The sequence below is a fragment of the Triturus cristatus genome, chromosome 12, assembly GCF_964204655.1.
Source record: "Triturus cristatus chromosome 12, aTriCri1.1, whole genome shotgun sequence".
In the NCBI taxonomy this organism is placed as follows: domain Eukaryota; kingdom Metazoa; phylum Chordata; class Amphibia; order Caudata; family Salamandridae; genus Triturus; species Triturus cristatus.
Genome location: NC_140595.1, coordinates 731911151 through 731926010, shown reverse-complemented (window position 1 = coordinate 731926010; position 14860 = coordinate 731911151). Strand labels below are relative to the sequence as shown.

The following is a 14860-nucleotide window of genomic DNA, read 5'->3' as shown; positions in this document are numbered from 1 at the left end:
TGAAAAAATACCGGCCCTCAGTGCGTGTGGCTCGTTACGGGTGCCTTGCCTTGTGTGCCGACTGCACACCGACCGATAGGCCACCTCCGGCACGACTGTGCACAGCAACACGCGTTCAGCGGAAAATAAAGGTTGTTTCTGGGAATCTTGATGTCCCTGCGTTCCCAACAGGAGGCCAGCTCTTCTCAGGCCCTTGGAGACTCTAGTCAGACACAGCACACAGCAAAGTCTTGGTTTCAAGTGGACGGGGGAATCACAGCACACAGCAAGTCAGCCCCAGAGCACACAGCAAGGGCAATCTTCCTTTTAAGTTTCTCCAGCTGTCCTTCTTCTGGCAGAGGTTCCCCTTGATTGTAGAAGTCTAAGGTTCAGGGGTTTGGGGTCCTGTACTTATACCCCAAAAAGTCTTTGTACCCTTTGTGCAGGTTCAGGGTGGATTCGGTCAGTGGGCACCTTCTTCCTTTGAGAGAGAGAGGGGCAAGGTAGTCAGCCGCTCAGCAGGAGGTGGAGCCAGCATTGTGGAAGGCAGGAACAGCCCTATTCAGGTCCCAGGTGCAACTCCTCCCACTACTCTGAATGCAGATAGCTCCCTTCAGGCCTCGGCTGACTCACCCTGCCTCCTGGAATTTCCCAGACCTGTCACTCCAACTTCCAGACACCCAATTCACAAACAGGCAGAAGCACACAGAAAGGTCAGACAAGAAAATAGCCACTTTCTATAAAGCGCTGTTTTCAAACACAGGATTTAAAAACCATCCTTCTAAAAAGATGTGTTATTAAATTCTGAGTTCAGGGATACCAGATTTTTATTTTCTATCTTGCTCCTATGGGAAGATATGCAGGTAAACCTTATACCCAGCATCCCCCATAATAGCCTATGGACAAGATAGCCCTTCAATAGTGAAAAACTAAAATGGCTGTATTTCACTACCAGAGCATGTCGCACACTATTACATGCTCTACCTTTCACATACACTGCACCCTGCCCAGGGGGGTACCTTGCGCCTTCTAGAGGGTTGTCCGATGTGTACAGAAAGGGATGGGTTAAGCCTGGTCAGTGGAGACGGGGACACTGGCCAGGTCAGCATGGCAGTTCACAGACTGCGTACAGGCACTGCGGTGGCAGGCCTGAGACCCCATTTTAGGGCTACTCATGTGGGTGGCACAATCAATGCTGCAGGCCCACTAGTAGCATTTGAATCACCAGCCCTGGCACACTTGGTGCACTTTACTAGGGACTTCCTGGTAACACAAATATGCCAATCAAGGATAACCAATTACAATAAGAATTTACCTAGGGAGCACTTGCACTTTGACCCTGATCAGCAGTGGCAAAGTGCCCAAAGCATCTAAACCAGCAAAACGAAATCCAGCACAGAGTAAAAAATATAGGGGGTAGAGGCAAAAAGTCTGGGTAAACCACGCCAAAGATGCCAGGTCTAACACCCAGGCTCTGAGGGTCACCCCATTATTCTTTACTTTAACATAGTCATTATTACATAAAATAATAAGTGACGCTCGTGATGATTTTCAGTGAACTTAAGTAGCTCGTACTACAAACTTACTTACAAACAGAAATGTTTGGAGAAATGGTTGGAGACCCTTGTACTAAGCATCATCTTCTGTTGTATGTATAAAAAACCATATCTGAAATTGTGATGCTCATGAATTTTGGAAGATTTATTTCTCACTACCCTGATCACCATTACCTGTGTATTTTCACTTACATAATAGGTGGGTTTAAGGTTCCCTATTTGCTTACGATAGTACTGCTCCAAGATGGCGCCCCCGTTTTGTGTAGAGAAGTTTAACGCATTTGGGCGTGTTTATTGCAAGGGAGGTACGTTATCCCTTTGACCCACTTGTCCTTCAGGTGACATCTAAATGGCGAGTTCGGTAAGGATTGTGATCTAGAAAAATGGTTACATACTGGTCTATTGTCTTGTCATACGTGAATATACTCTACAACATGGCGCTCGATTTTCTATACCGTTGATGGTCCTGCGAGATTTGGTGCGTCTATATGCTGTATACGACATCACTAGGTAAACTTCGTAACGTTGTGGACTTGGCAGGAGCTCTATCCGATTCTCGGTGAGATTGAGGAGGCGCGGAGACGGGGATGTTGGTATGCTGTAATACGGGTGCATTTTACAACAGAGGTTTCTTTTGACAGATTGACACAAGATCTTGATTTGTGGATTCTTTTGACTTGTACTGATTACCAGGCAGTCACTCAAGTACTGGCAGCAGGTAAGGATAGTTCATGAACTGAGTAGTACACATTGAGCATATCGACGTCCTTACTGTATTGACGGTCATCATATTGCTTTTAGATATCGGCTTGTTACGTAGACCCACTAGGATATTCAGTTGGCGGACTTCGTGTGTAAGTTTGACTTGTAGAAGTGCGTGTCCTTTCCCCCATATGTTGGAATTTCATGGAATCTTAGCAAGATTGCCTTTTTTTTTTAGGTGGTGGCAGCACCCTTGAATTAATTTCTGGTGTTAACACTGCACACCAAGCGGTTGTGCCGATTTTGTAAAAGCACAGTTTTCACTTTTGCATGTAGTCACTAAATCGGTGTTCTCTCACAATTTGGATGCAACTTCTATCTTACAGCTGTTGATTGAACCATGTAAATGCATGACTTGCCTATTTTTGTTTGCATTAACCGGTTTGCCCCCGACGAAGGGACTGCCTGTCCCGAAATGCATTGGGCAAGAATACTACTCCTGGAGTGATTTTTCTTGACAGTGATTGTTTAACTGTTTATCAACTTCATTGTGCAATGCAATTTGTTGTTTATACGTTGTGTGAAAAACAACAAAGTATAATTCGTAAAAATAAATAAGTGTTTTGAATTTATTATTTTGAAAGATATGTTTAATACCATTAAAATACAACACAGAGCAGTGCATGCTCGAGTCCAGGTTACCCCTACACCTGGCCACAGTATTAACCGTGCCACCAGACACAATATCCGTCGTGTGCACAATGCTGTTGCCCCTGTAGATTGTCTGAACGCACCGGCAGCACTCCTCCTTGTCGATATCGACAAGGACTTTGACTCCCTGTGGACTGGGAATCTAAACCGGCCCGGAAAAACTGCTCGGCCGGCACCCCTGGGAGGTGGTGAGGGTGCAGCGAGCTGTTTTCTAGGGCCGGTTTCGGCCGATTTTGTTACAGGGGGCTGATATTTCTGGCCCCCGGTAAAAAAACAGCCTCCATGGGCCCAAAACCGGCCCCCAACCAAAGCCAGTCCAGCTCTGGCTGTACCTACCTCTTTGCTCTCATAAACCGCCTGAACATTGGCCATAGACTGCTTCAATACATTTGTCTCTTATACACAGATCACCGCCTCGGTCAGGATTACGAATTCAACCTCGCGGCGATTGTGCATTGGACGGAGGACCAGGCAGGGATGCCCTTTGTCTCCCTATCTTTTTGCAATCGCTATGGAGCTACTTGCAGCGTGGGTAAGAATGGATGCATTGGTACTGGGCTTTGAGTGGTCAAGGGAGGTTTCTGATTGTACAGCGTTGTACGCTGATGTCGTCTTATTTTTTCTCACATGCCCCAATAGGACTGGCCCATGCCCACTTCCCATAAAACAAATTTTTGGCGAAAATTCTGGTCTCTACATGAACGCTCATAAATCATTCCTATGGCCTCTGAGCGGGGGTGATCAACTCGGGACGTGGACACGAGGTTACGGTGGTACCAGACAGCTTCATGTATCTTGGAGTGGTTTTGTCCGTGTCACAACCCACCTCCTGGAATAAGAATCTGGCCCCTGTGCTTATTCAGATCAAAGAACAGGTGCGCGTCTGGTCACATTTGCCTTCATCATTGTTCGGTCGGCTGTTTTTAAAATGGTCTCACTACCCCGCCTTCTTTATCAACTTCAAAATCATCCATAACCAATACTGCATGCATGGTTTCAGCATTTGAACACAATCCTCAGTCATTTCCCTTAGGGGGAGGGGGAACTCTGTGCGTGCCGCACAAAGAACGTGCTTCCAGTGTACATACTGAGGGGTATCGCAACTCCAGACATCCACGCGTGTCATGCGTTGTATCATCTCCTCATTTTAATTGATTGGTGGTATGGGGGAATCGATACAACCCTGCATATGCAGTTGAGCGTGGGTTAATAGACTATAGGTCTTTGCATACAATTCTAGCGCGATGCTTACAGCGCTTCTGGCCGCTACTCGGACGTCTTTGTGATATGGCGACAGGCGCTGTGTAGGATGTGATGGTGGGGCAAACTCACGAAAGCTTTGGCGAAATGGCCTCCTGCCCCAATCGGTTGAACTACAGGGTTTCGTGGGATGGGATTCCATAGGTATATCAACAATTGGTGCCATCCTTCAGGGTCAGACCCTGAAATCATTCCAGCAACTACAAACCGAATTTCAAATGCCTTGGTCTCAATTTTATAAATATCTGCAATTTTACCACTTGTTTTCCCTGTACCTTGCCCAGTAAGACAATATTCCCAACTTTAATCCCGCTGAGGCCAAGGTTTTCCTTGGCGAGATGGGCCAGCACAAAATCACTGCATTATTTTTTTTTTGTAAAACCGTTTTTATTGCAGAACAATAATAGCAGCAGCATACATTATTACTTTGCCTGCATCACTGATACCAATGCCACAGATCCTGTGGCCATTCAGACAGCCGTACACAGCTCATGAGCCCACATCCCGGAGGCCGGGCAGCGATGGTTAGGGATCATCAGACTGAACTGTAGTGCGAGCTTTACGTTTGCTGCTAACAAGGTAGGGTGACTACGTTCCGCTTAAGTGTTCCCCCCCCTCCCTGTCCCTTGCCCCAGACACTGCCCCTCCCCCATCCCATTCCCCGGTCCCCTCCCTCCCTCCCCATCTCCCGTGCTCACTCCCGCAACTGCGACTTTTCCCGGCTCTTGCTTGTGATCTGGGTGCCGTTCAGAAGTACAGAGCTATTCACTGTGTTTGTGTGGCTGGATTGCTCCGGGGGGCCTCTTCGGGCTCGGACGGCGTCTCGTCCTCCTCCAGCATACTATTTCGCAGGGCTTGCACCAGTCCCTCCCAAGCCGCGGCCGCCTCTAGCGCCCTGTCATCAGCCTTGCGGGTTGCCAATTGGTATCGAAGCGTGCTTTCGCTCGCCGCCCATTTCTGTAGCTCCTTGGCCCACCTCCCGTGCGTGGGGCCCGCTTTTGACTTCCAGAGTCTCGTCACCTCCCGTTTAGCTAATAGGAGGCCCATGTCAATAAATCTACTTGTATTTTTGTTCTTGGGTGTGTGAGGAAACCAGTGTAGGACACAAACCGCCTTAGTGTATTGTAAGTCCCTGTCCGTCACCGCGGTCAGCGTTTCCCCAACTGCCCTCCAGTAGTCTTGTAGGTGAGGGCAGTCCCACAGCATATGCCCCAGCTCCGCTCCCACCAGTCCACATCGTGGGCACGCCGCGTCTGCCACCCCAAAGTACTTCCCGAGGTTACTGGGTGTAAGGTAGGCCCTGTGGAGAATATAGAAGTGTATCAGCTGGAAGCGCGCATTCCTGGTGCTTTTCCGAGCGCGCCGCACCAGTCCCGCCCATGTAGCGTCAGGGATCTCAGTCTGCACTTCCAGCTCCCATTTCTCCTTCAGTGCCGTGAGCGGCCGCAGAGTCTCGCGCAACATTCTGGAATACAGACAAGTCACCGCCTTATAAGTACCAGCAGACATCATGGTGTATTGGCAGGCCGCGGATGTGGCCGGTTCCAGGAGCCCCGCTCCCCAATGCGCCTGCATCGCACTTGTCACTGCCGCATGCAGCAGGTAGTCTCCCCGCGGGAGGCCGAAGCGCTCCTGCAGCACTCGGTAAGGGATCAGCGCTCCCTCTTCGTATAAGTCACCCAGCATTTGGAGGCCCGCCTCCTCCCACATCTGCAGTCCCGACCAGTCTCCGCCATGCGGGAGCGCCGTCACCATTCCCAATGGGATCTCCGGCGCATACGGACGCCGCACCCCTGCTCGCCGTTGCGATCGGTTCCAGCATTGCCGGAACGTCCGCTCCTCCAGAGAGAGGTCCCCGATAACCAGCCGCTGTTGCAGCGTAATATACGCCAGTACATGGCGAGGGGTGCCCTCCTCCCTGTCCTGCTCCGGTCCCCGGTATACTCGTGCCACCTCCTGCGTGAAAATCTGCAACTGCGCTGCTAGGTAATAAAGTTCGAAGTCAGGCACCGCCAGGCCTCCATCGTCCTTTGGCCGGGTCAAGGTCGCCAGCGCCACCCTGCGCCGCCCCGTGCCCCACAAGAAAGAGACCACCAGCGAACGCAACTGTCGGAAAACAGAGCACGGAATCCACACTGGGAGCGTGCGAAAATAATACAGAAGCCGCGGTAGTGCAATCATTTTTAGCAGCGAGATACGCCCCGCTACCGAGAGCGGGAGGGTGGACCAGAAGGACATGTTGCCCCTCAGTGCTCTGATACACCGTCCCACATTGCCATCCAGCATATCCGCTGCAGAGTGGTATATGTGTACTCCGAGGTATTGCAGGCAGTCAGGCTCCCATTTAAGCAGTGGCCGGTGCACCGGGCGTGGCTCGCCGCGTCGCAACGGGTATAAGCAGGTTTTGGACCAGTTCACCCGCAGTCCAGAGAGCCCGCCAAATCGCGCAAGGAGTCGCTTCGCTCCGTTCAAAATCACTGCATTATATCGCACATTGGTCACTAATAGCTACACTACACTCAATAAGACCAGAGAGGCCTGGCAGAAAGATCTCGGTCTACTCGATGAGGCTGACTGGGTTGAGGCTCTAGAGTCCCGGCGGGTGCGGCCATTTCTGCGAGCCTTCGTCTTCTACAGTTGAAATATCTTCACCGTGTCTATTTCACTCGCTAAAGGCTCTGCTGCACTGAGATGATTGCATCCCCCCTCTGTCTGCGTTGCGGGATCGCAGAGGGCACTTTCCTTCTCAAGATATGGGAGTGTATGGCTCTTTCACGGTTTAGGCGTGGGGTGCTGGCTTGTCTGAGGTGCTGGGTTGAGACATTACACAGTCACCACGTTTAACCATGCTTCATATTACGGTGGGTAGTGAAGGTAACAGATACAAAAGACATTTGCTATTCTGGGGCTTACTCTTGCTACGCGAGATATTGCTAAGGCTTGGAAGGCAACTGCACCGCCATCTATCAGGGCCTCGTCTTTTCTATGGGGTTAGAAATACCGATCTTCTTGGCACGTGGAGGTCCTCAGAAACATCCGAAGATCTGGAAGCGGTGGGCTGATTACCGGGGTCTGTAACTTGAGCCTATTCCCCCTGCAATACATAATGAAGATTTGCCATAAAGATCAAATGTTGGGTATATACTTCAAGAATAAATGTATCTGTACTCCTATGTTAGAATGAAGACTGTACAACAATAAGCATATGGATCCTGAAGTGGTTTCTAGTTAATGTTCATATGAGTTTAATTCAGTTTTCTGCATATTTCATTCAGCGACAACTATATTCTGTTAAAATTTACATCTTTATCATCGTTATGATATGTATACAAATTAGGTCCTGGTGCAACCTGGGCCTACTGTGTTAGTCGACAATAAAATCTGTTGTAGAAAATAAAATTGGTATCGAAGGATAGGGTCCCAGGGGCCTAATAAGGCTTGGGGAGGGGGTCTGCACGTCCCCCCCCTCCTTAAATGATGCTGTTGGTATAGTATTTCCCTCACGTTGATGTGATATTCTGCCTGCATTTTGCTAAGAGGGGCTTTGTTATCATGAGTCAACTAAAGTTCTGCTGTTCTTCCATTTTCTTCACTGCCTGCGTTTGGGAGTTTATTGTAAGCAATAAGGGGGGGTGAAGGAATTTGCCTGCACTAGAGTGTTTTAGCTGGAGAATGTGCGTTCAAATGTTGAAATCATTTAGAAGGATGTTTGAGTCAGACATGAAAATGGTAGGGTGAGAGAAGAGTTTGAGCATTAGGTTGTCAATGGAGAAGTCTTTGAAGGTTTGGACTTTTCTTTTGGGTGGACATTAGTTTATGGATGGGACGCAGATGAGGAAAATAGGGATGATGAGTTGGTTGGTCCAGTCTAGGAGTATGGGTGGTTTTCTTTGTGTTGGTGATGTTTGGAGGTTGTGGCCACTGGAGTGTGTTGATTGGATGACAAGCTGCACCACGATGAGGGTCATTTTTTTAGGTTCATGACTTTCCTTGTTTTTTTTCTGAGCTTGTGCGTCTGAGAGGTTGAAGCTATCCAAGAGGGTGTGTCAGATGAATGAGATGGAAAGGTGATCCAGGCCGAAGTGTGAAAAACGGAACAAAAACAAAAAAACTCGGTTTGCTCTCTGGAACTAGAGAGCATTCACTGCTCCGGTCCTTTTCAAGTTTATATGTACAAAATCAGGAACTATAGCATTCTGCCTGGAGGGACTCCCTCACATCATCATTTATCAAAATCGCAGTGCTCCAGAACGACTGATCAGTAGCACCCCTCAGCAAAAAGGCCTCATTGAATTTTTAAAGTAGCCTGGTCTCCCTCTTTTCTGACTTAAGTGTCTTGATCTCCTCCCTACAGCTTCTAGAATGTCTGCAATACAATTCAACTGTCTGGGAAAACAAGTACCTCCACCTAGTGCTCAACGCCAGGCTAGCGGCATCCACAAAGGTCCCAACTCCCCCCCCTTACTCTGGCTCACTCATATGTACCAAACTAAACAAAAATAAAACCCACACACAATCTACACTTAGGATGATAGCGCTAATCACTGGTTTAGTGCACAAAAGCAGAACTTGACAAGAGTAGGATGACTTTCAGCACATATTTGCTTGCGCGCCTGTATGCGATGGTGCTCTCAAAAAAGGTTTGGTTTCAAATAAATTGCTTCGTAGGTACATTACCATACCATAGAATATTCTGTCCAAGGACCGGGTAGACTGCGCAAACTGTCCTTGTTTTTTGTCTGCCGCGACAGCTCTGGGTGGGTAAAATAAACAATGAGAGCCGGACCAGAGATCAGGCACAGAAGCAATGGGTCCAGTTTTGTTATATAAACTGCACCAAGCCTTTGTTAGACAGAGGAGCATTTTGATGAATGGCCGTGGTTGCCCCATGCCTGAACTCCATCAAAGCTGAATTCCATCACTGTCCCGAGAGGGACGTCAGACTGTTCTATACCAGACTGGCTACCAGATGACACATGCACGCAGGTAAATGGGGATTTAGACCACTGTAAAGTATCTGGCAGAATCACATCCACCCAATGCTCTCTAGAATAGATAATGCTAGGTAGGAGTACAATTATATGTATTCATATAATTAATGCAACAATTATAATATTTGAATTATTCATCTTCACCATTCTTGTAATGCAGATTACATGCTTGGTTTTCTTCCAGTATTCATTGCAACACAATATTCTACACAAGAATCAAATTGCTTCAATAAATACTTTGAATTACTAATTTCTGTATTTATTGTGTTTCCCTTGGGCATGCCCGAGATAACGAAAGGGTGGATCTGTTTCCATGGTTTCATTGGGGGAATAAGGGATGTCATGTTGAGGATGCAGACACCATCAGGTACCGTTTAAGTTCTGGGGGTCCATATGGTACACTGTGAGCTAGCCATCAACTATGTCAACATAGTCTGATGGTATGAGCCGACAGTCCCCTATAGTTTTGATGCTTATGTTGTCATGTATTTTATGTACGTGCCTGTATTCAGGATTATATCAAAATGGTAGAAATCTACCATCCTTTTACTTTTAGTGCTTCTAGTCATCTATATCTGCTACTGTCTAATGATTGTTACAGCACATCTATTCTACAATAGAATAACGACTGGTCAAATACTTTTTGAAAATGTCCCTACCGTTTATTCGGTGTATCGCTCTGAGACTAAGTGAGCACGAGTGACTGAGCGAAAAGTACACTGTTTCCACAGTCCTGAGAGATCAGGGTTGTCATGTTCGATGGTTGCCAAGAACTATTCTCTCCTTGGTAAGAGGAGCGTCTAGTGGCACTGTGAGCTAGCTGGTATACAGGCTAACATACCCGGTAGGGGTGCTCAGAGTAAGTCTTGCACCAATCCTACAGTGTATATTTTCTAAGTGTGCAGATTCTATATAGGTCTTAGTGGAACTAAACAACAGCATCTTAGGGAGATAGCGTGAGGGCGCTCAAACCCAGCACTCTCATAACTACGTGAGAAATGATTGTGCGACCAAGTAATTGATTTTCTTTTTTTTAAAAAAAAGTAATTGATTTTCAAAAAATAAAAGTGAATTTAATGTACATCAGAACTTAATACCACACACAGATATGCACACAATGCAAATTAGTGTCCTGGCGCTTAGAGCAGGTTAGAACCTCTTTTTACCACTGACCTAGTGCTCTGCCCTATAGTCCAGGACGTTCTCACCTCAGGCACTTAGTGCCATCAGGCTCAGTTACATATTACCTCCAAACTTGTGTAAGTGCAAAGACAAACAGTTCTTGTTGGCTCCCACCTGCAAATCTCCAATGACCCATGATGGGACATGGTGCCTCTTCAGAGACACTGGACTCCACTGATGTTCGCTCAACTGCTTCTGGGTTGTGCACGAGCCTTCAGTCCTCTTCAGGACTAATGTGAGGCAACGCAGCTTTGGTCTATCATGACTGTGCACGGAGGTACTGGCGCTTCTTCACAAGCTGATCTAATTGGTGCCCATTGGCTGTTTTTGGCCATTTGTATACGGATCAATGCAGCCTCACACAAGCCTCAGACATCTAGTGAAAGGCCACGGTTTCATGCATGGATCTTCAGGAGCTCTACAATGCAGTCAGCTGCAGAGTCTGGGGCCACACTGGTGAATCTCAATTCAGGTGCAGCAGCTCAGGACACTCCACAATCTTCAAAAGGTATGCACAGCAACTTTGGGAACGCAACATTGCTGAGATCAGGCAGGGTCTCAGGCTATGACACACAGAAACAGGGGCCAGAGGAGGTTTATAGACCTGCGAGGCTAGATTCCCCTAGTTCATTACATAAACACAAAGAACCCTCGGGTGTAAAAGAGAGAAACACGTAGGCTTAAATGGTTTCCCTCACCCACCAAAGGTGGCATGATTCATCATTGGGAAACCTCCTCACACCATGAAGCCTAGTTATGGTGTGGGCTACAACCCCCTGTTTGAGAGGGAGGAGCACATGGATGTTTTAAAGTCAGAGGGGTATTACTAAAACCCAACGCAAGCTTTCAGTATGTAGTGAGGGACGCAGTGCAAGTGATAAAGTGAGTTAAAACTAGCTACAGGGTGTGGGAAGTACCTCCCTCTTTTTCAGTCTATGCTTAAATCTCTGAATGGAGGTATAGTTTAATTAGTCAAAAGGCAAAAAAAAACTTGGAATATAGTGCATAAGGGGGTAACGATTTTTTTCAAATCATTCAATAAGACATCACTCATGTTCAAATACATTCACATTATTAGCATCATTTTCAAGCATTGAAAATTGCTGACATTTCACAAAAAACATTCTAAAGCTTGAACTCAAATATTTTTTCGATATATATATATATATATATATATATATATATACACATATACACACAATGTATACCCAACTGTAGTGTGCACAAAAGAGCAAATGCATTGAATACTGCCCTTACTGAAAAGCTTTCCCACTGTAGGATTAAGGGTTTCCTCCTTTCTCTATGACTATCAGGGTAAAACAATAAAATGTCATTTTAATGTACGCTTACATACAGGAACTGCCAAACTTTTAATAAGTGACCCTATTATAAAACATACATACAGTTTCTTCAAAGCAACGGATTTGGATCACTCAATGTAATTTAATTATTTAGTACAATGAAGAGACTAGAGATCTAGTGCATATTTCCAGTCACCTACCTCAACACATTAACCTCTCTCATCATTATATTCGATCTTTCCTGGCTACATGTACTATTAGCATCTTGTGTTGCTTTCAACTTCTCTTCCACCTACGCCGAGTACTTTTTCCAAAACTGTCTAAACTGCTATATCCTCGAGTGCCCCACCGATACCAAGAGCCTAATAATTTCAATTTAAGAAACTTGTTAACTTTTCTAAGCAACATCCTATAATAGTCCCATCCCCTCCTAAACAAATGTGTTTGCTAAGGAGTACAATGGTTTCCTTACCAACCTACATTTCTGCAAACACTCCCAAAGATATTACAACTTTTCTTTGGGAGGCCCACCCCTACTGCAACAAGTTTAGGACTGTGATCTCTACTATTCAACTCCAAGTAAATTAACATACCTCCATCCCAGTGTTGATCAACAGCATTTTGGATTGGTCAAACTCAAAAAGCTTTATCCCATCTAAATATGTTATTCTCTGGGTAAGAAATGCTTACTCTACTCTTACCATTCTTTCACAACAATTAAGTCACCGGGTTCATCTGAAGTGATAGAGTTGCCATTATCGGATAATTGGCACTTCCCTTCCATACCAAGACCTCAATTGAACTGACCTGCCCTCCAATAGTCTACATACATGCAGTCCATTGAATGCCAGATAACACGTCCAATAAAAAGGTATGCTGGCTGGCTGACATTTAGTGAAACTAATAGTTAGCACTTTGTAGGCTCCATCCCTCCAAGCAGGTTTCAAGAGAAGAGCCTCTTTAAGAAATCACATAGAACCGACATACTAGTTCGGACAATTGTGAGTACATTTTTTTACTCAATGCCCTCCAAAAGATGTTCATCTAATTTATTTGCATTTAATTACCGGACAAAAAAAACAGCAGGTGTCCCAAATCGAATTACTAAGATTGCTATAGCTCTTATCTATCATCTTGTGTGGAAATTGAGGTTATTGTAATGAAGTTACGAATAGCATGCTGAAATTGACCAAATGAGAATGTAGGACCCCTCTGCAAGATAGATTTGCGACTTTTTGCAATTCCCTATATTGCACAAACATCGTTTTACTACCACCATCATAATATGTATGTATTACATAAAAGTTTGGTGCAGGTTGCTTGCTGCATGGTCAACTCGTGAGCATGCACTATTAAATTATTGGACCATTAACTTAGGTCTATCAATATAGTCTTTTTTCGGAAAGAGTCATAAACGCAAGCACATACGAGACATGCAAAAAGACATAACTACAAATCATCAGAATAAAAAACTGCGAAAAAAAATATTCTTAATCAGTGCACAAAACATCAACATCACAGACAGAAGCATTATTTAAAAGTTTTAAGTTTCACAAAACTGTGAACTTTTCTTCGCGTTTGGTAGTTTATACAATAATATATTTTTGCTGTACGTAACATACGTTAAAACAAAAATCACAATACAGGCACATGGTCAGCGTAAAGCAAGTAAAAAGTGTTGATTTCACAATATACACGGACTCTTGGCGGCGGCCCCTTCCCGGTGTAGAAGAGGAAAATACATAATGTAATCTCCCCAGCAAGTTGCATTGCAGAAGAGGAACCTTAAGACGGGGGTGGGGAGCTGAAATAACATCATGGTTAGCTTAAAAAGGAGAGCTGGCACACGAGCAGTTTATAATCAAAGTGTGACTCTGGCTTTTCCTAAAAACCTAAATTAAAAGATACAAAACGCTAGACAGTTATTAGAGTGGCTATACATTCCTGGAAAACTACATCATCCACCAGTTGCGGTACACCCACAAGGTTGCAGCACACCAAGACTGTAAAATTCCGGTCTTTCAAAGAGGGCCAAAATGGCGATTCCGCGAACCCGCAACTGCCAACAGCAGGCCCAACCCTAAAGAGCGCCACCCGCGCTTGGCCTAAAACACTCTGAATTCGCGCAGCTTCTATCACCATCCGACATTAGAGACAAGTCAGGAAACTTACCGCCCCTATAACTTTGGAGGTGGAACTGCGAATAGGAAGAATCTGGACAAAGACTCCAGACATATAGTCTTATTGTCGGATGCAGTGTCGGATAACCCGGGCGTCGCTCTGGGCCTTCCCTCACTGGCCACGCCCACGCGCAGAGGCACGCTGCGTTGAGTGGCCATTTTGGACACGTAAATCATGGGTGCCGCTCTGCGGGGCTGCCTACAGTCAGAGTAGTCTCATTACAGGTAAGGAAGTCCCGCCTCTGCGCTTTTCCACTTGATGCTGGGGAGGTAACGCCTAAAGGAAGCCCATCAATCATCCCCGTCTTTGGATACAAGGATACTGAACTGCGGAGCTATTCCTTACAGGCAGGGCCGGCTTTAGCGCTGGTGGCGCCCTGTGCGACAATGTCTGTTGGCGCCCCCCCCCCCCCCCCCCGACCACCTCTGCCACGGATTCCTTCACTAGCACCTTTTAACAGTACCTCTCAGATTAATTTAGCTTTATAGCACCACTCATACCATTGTAACGTGTCAGAGCACTTTACATCACACAAGCATTGCACAGTGACAATCATATGGTTGTAAATCAGTGTATAGGAAATGTTACATCAGACAGGACTACAAGGTGTAGTGTAGGAGTGACATGTAATCTATCATGGTAGGCAATATAGTTTGAGTCCTTTTTCTGGGAAAGCACAAATTCTGAATTTAAAACGCAACATCATTGTTAGGGGTTCTCTTTAATAATAAGAATTGTTTTCAACCCAAATGAACCCTTTTCACAAGATTAGGATGATAAAAGACTGGTCAAAAAAACATGTAGCTCTAATATATTCCTTTCAGTTTGCATGCAGCTCTTTGATGACAGTTAATAACTTAATGTTCTATATTAGGATTCTGACTTATAAACGACAAGCTACAAAAGGAGCTCTCTTACAGAAGCAGTTGCACACTGATATATTTACATTATATGGGCTTTATCTACATAATACACGTTCTTAGCAGCAGGCATTTTA

At 45.8% G+C, this 14860-nt stretch overlaps 1 protein-coding gene across 1 annotated transcript in view; it reads right to left on the bottom strand.

The window, feature by feature from the left end:
* STAG3 (STAG3 cohesin complex component) overlaps positions 1-13974 on the bottom strand; it is a 1816020-nt gene extending 1802046 nt beyond the window's left edge. Inside the window, exon 1 of the mRNA XM_085637308.1 lies at positions 13855-13974. The gene's annotated coding sequence lies outside the window, so the exon portion shown is untranslated. The remainder of the gene's footprint in view (positions 1-13854) is intronic.
* Between the last annotated feature and the right edge of the window lie 886 nt (positions 13975-14860).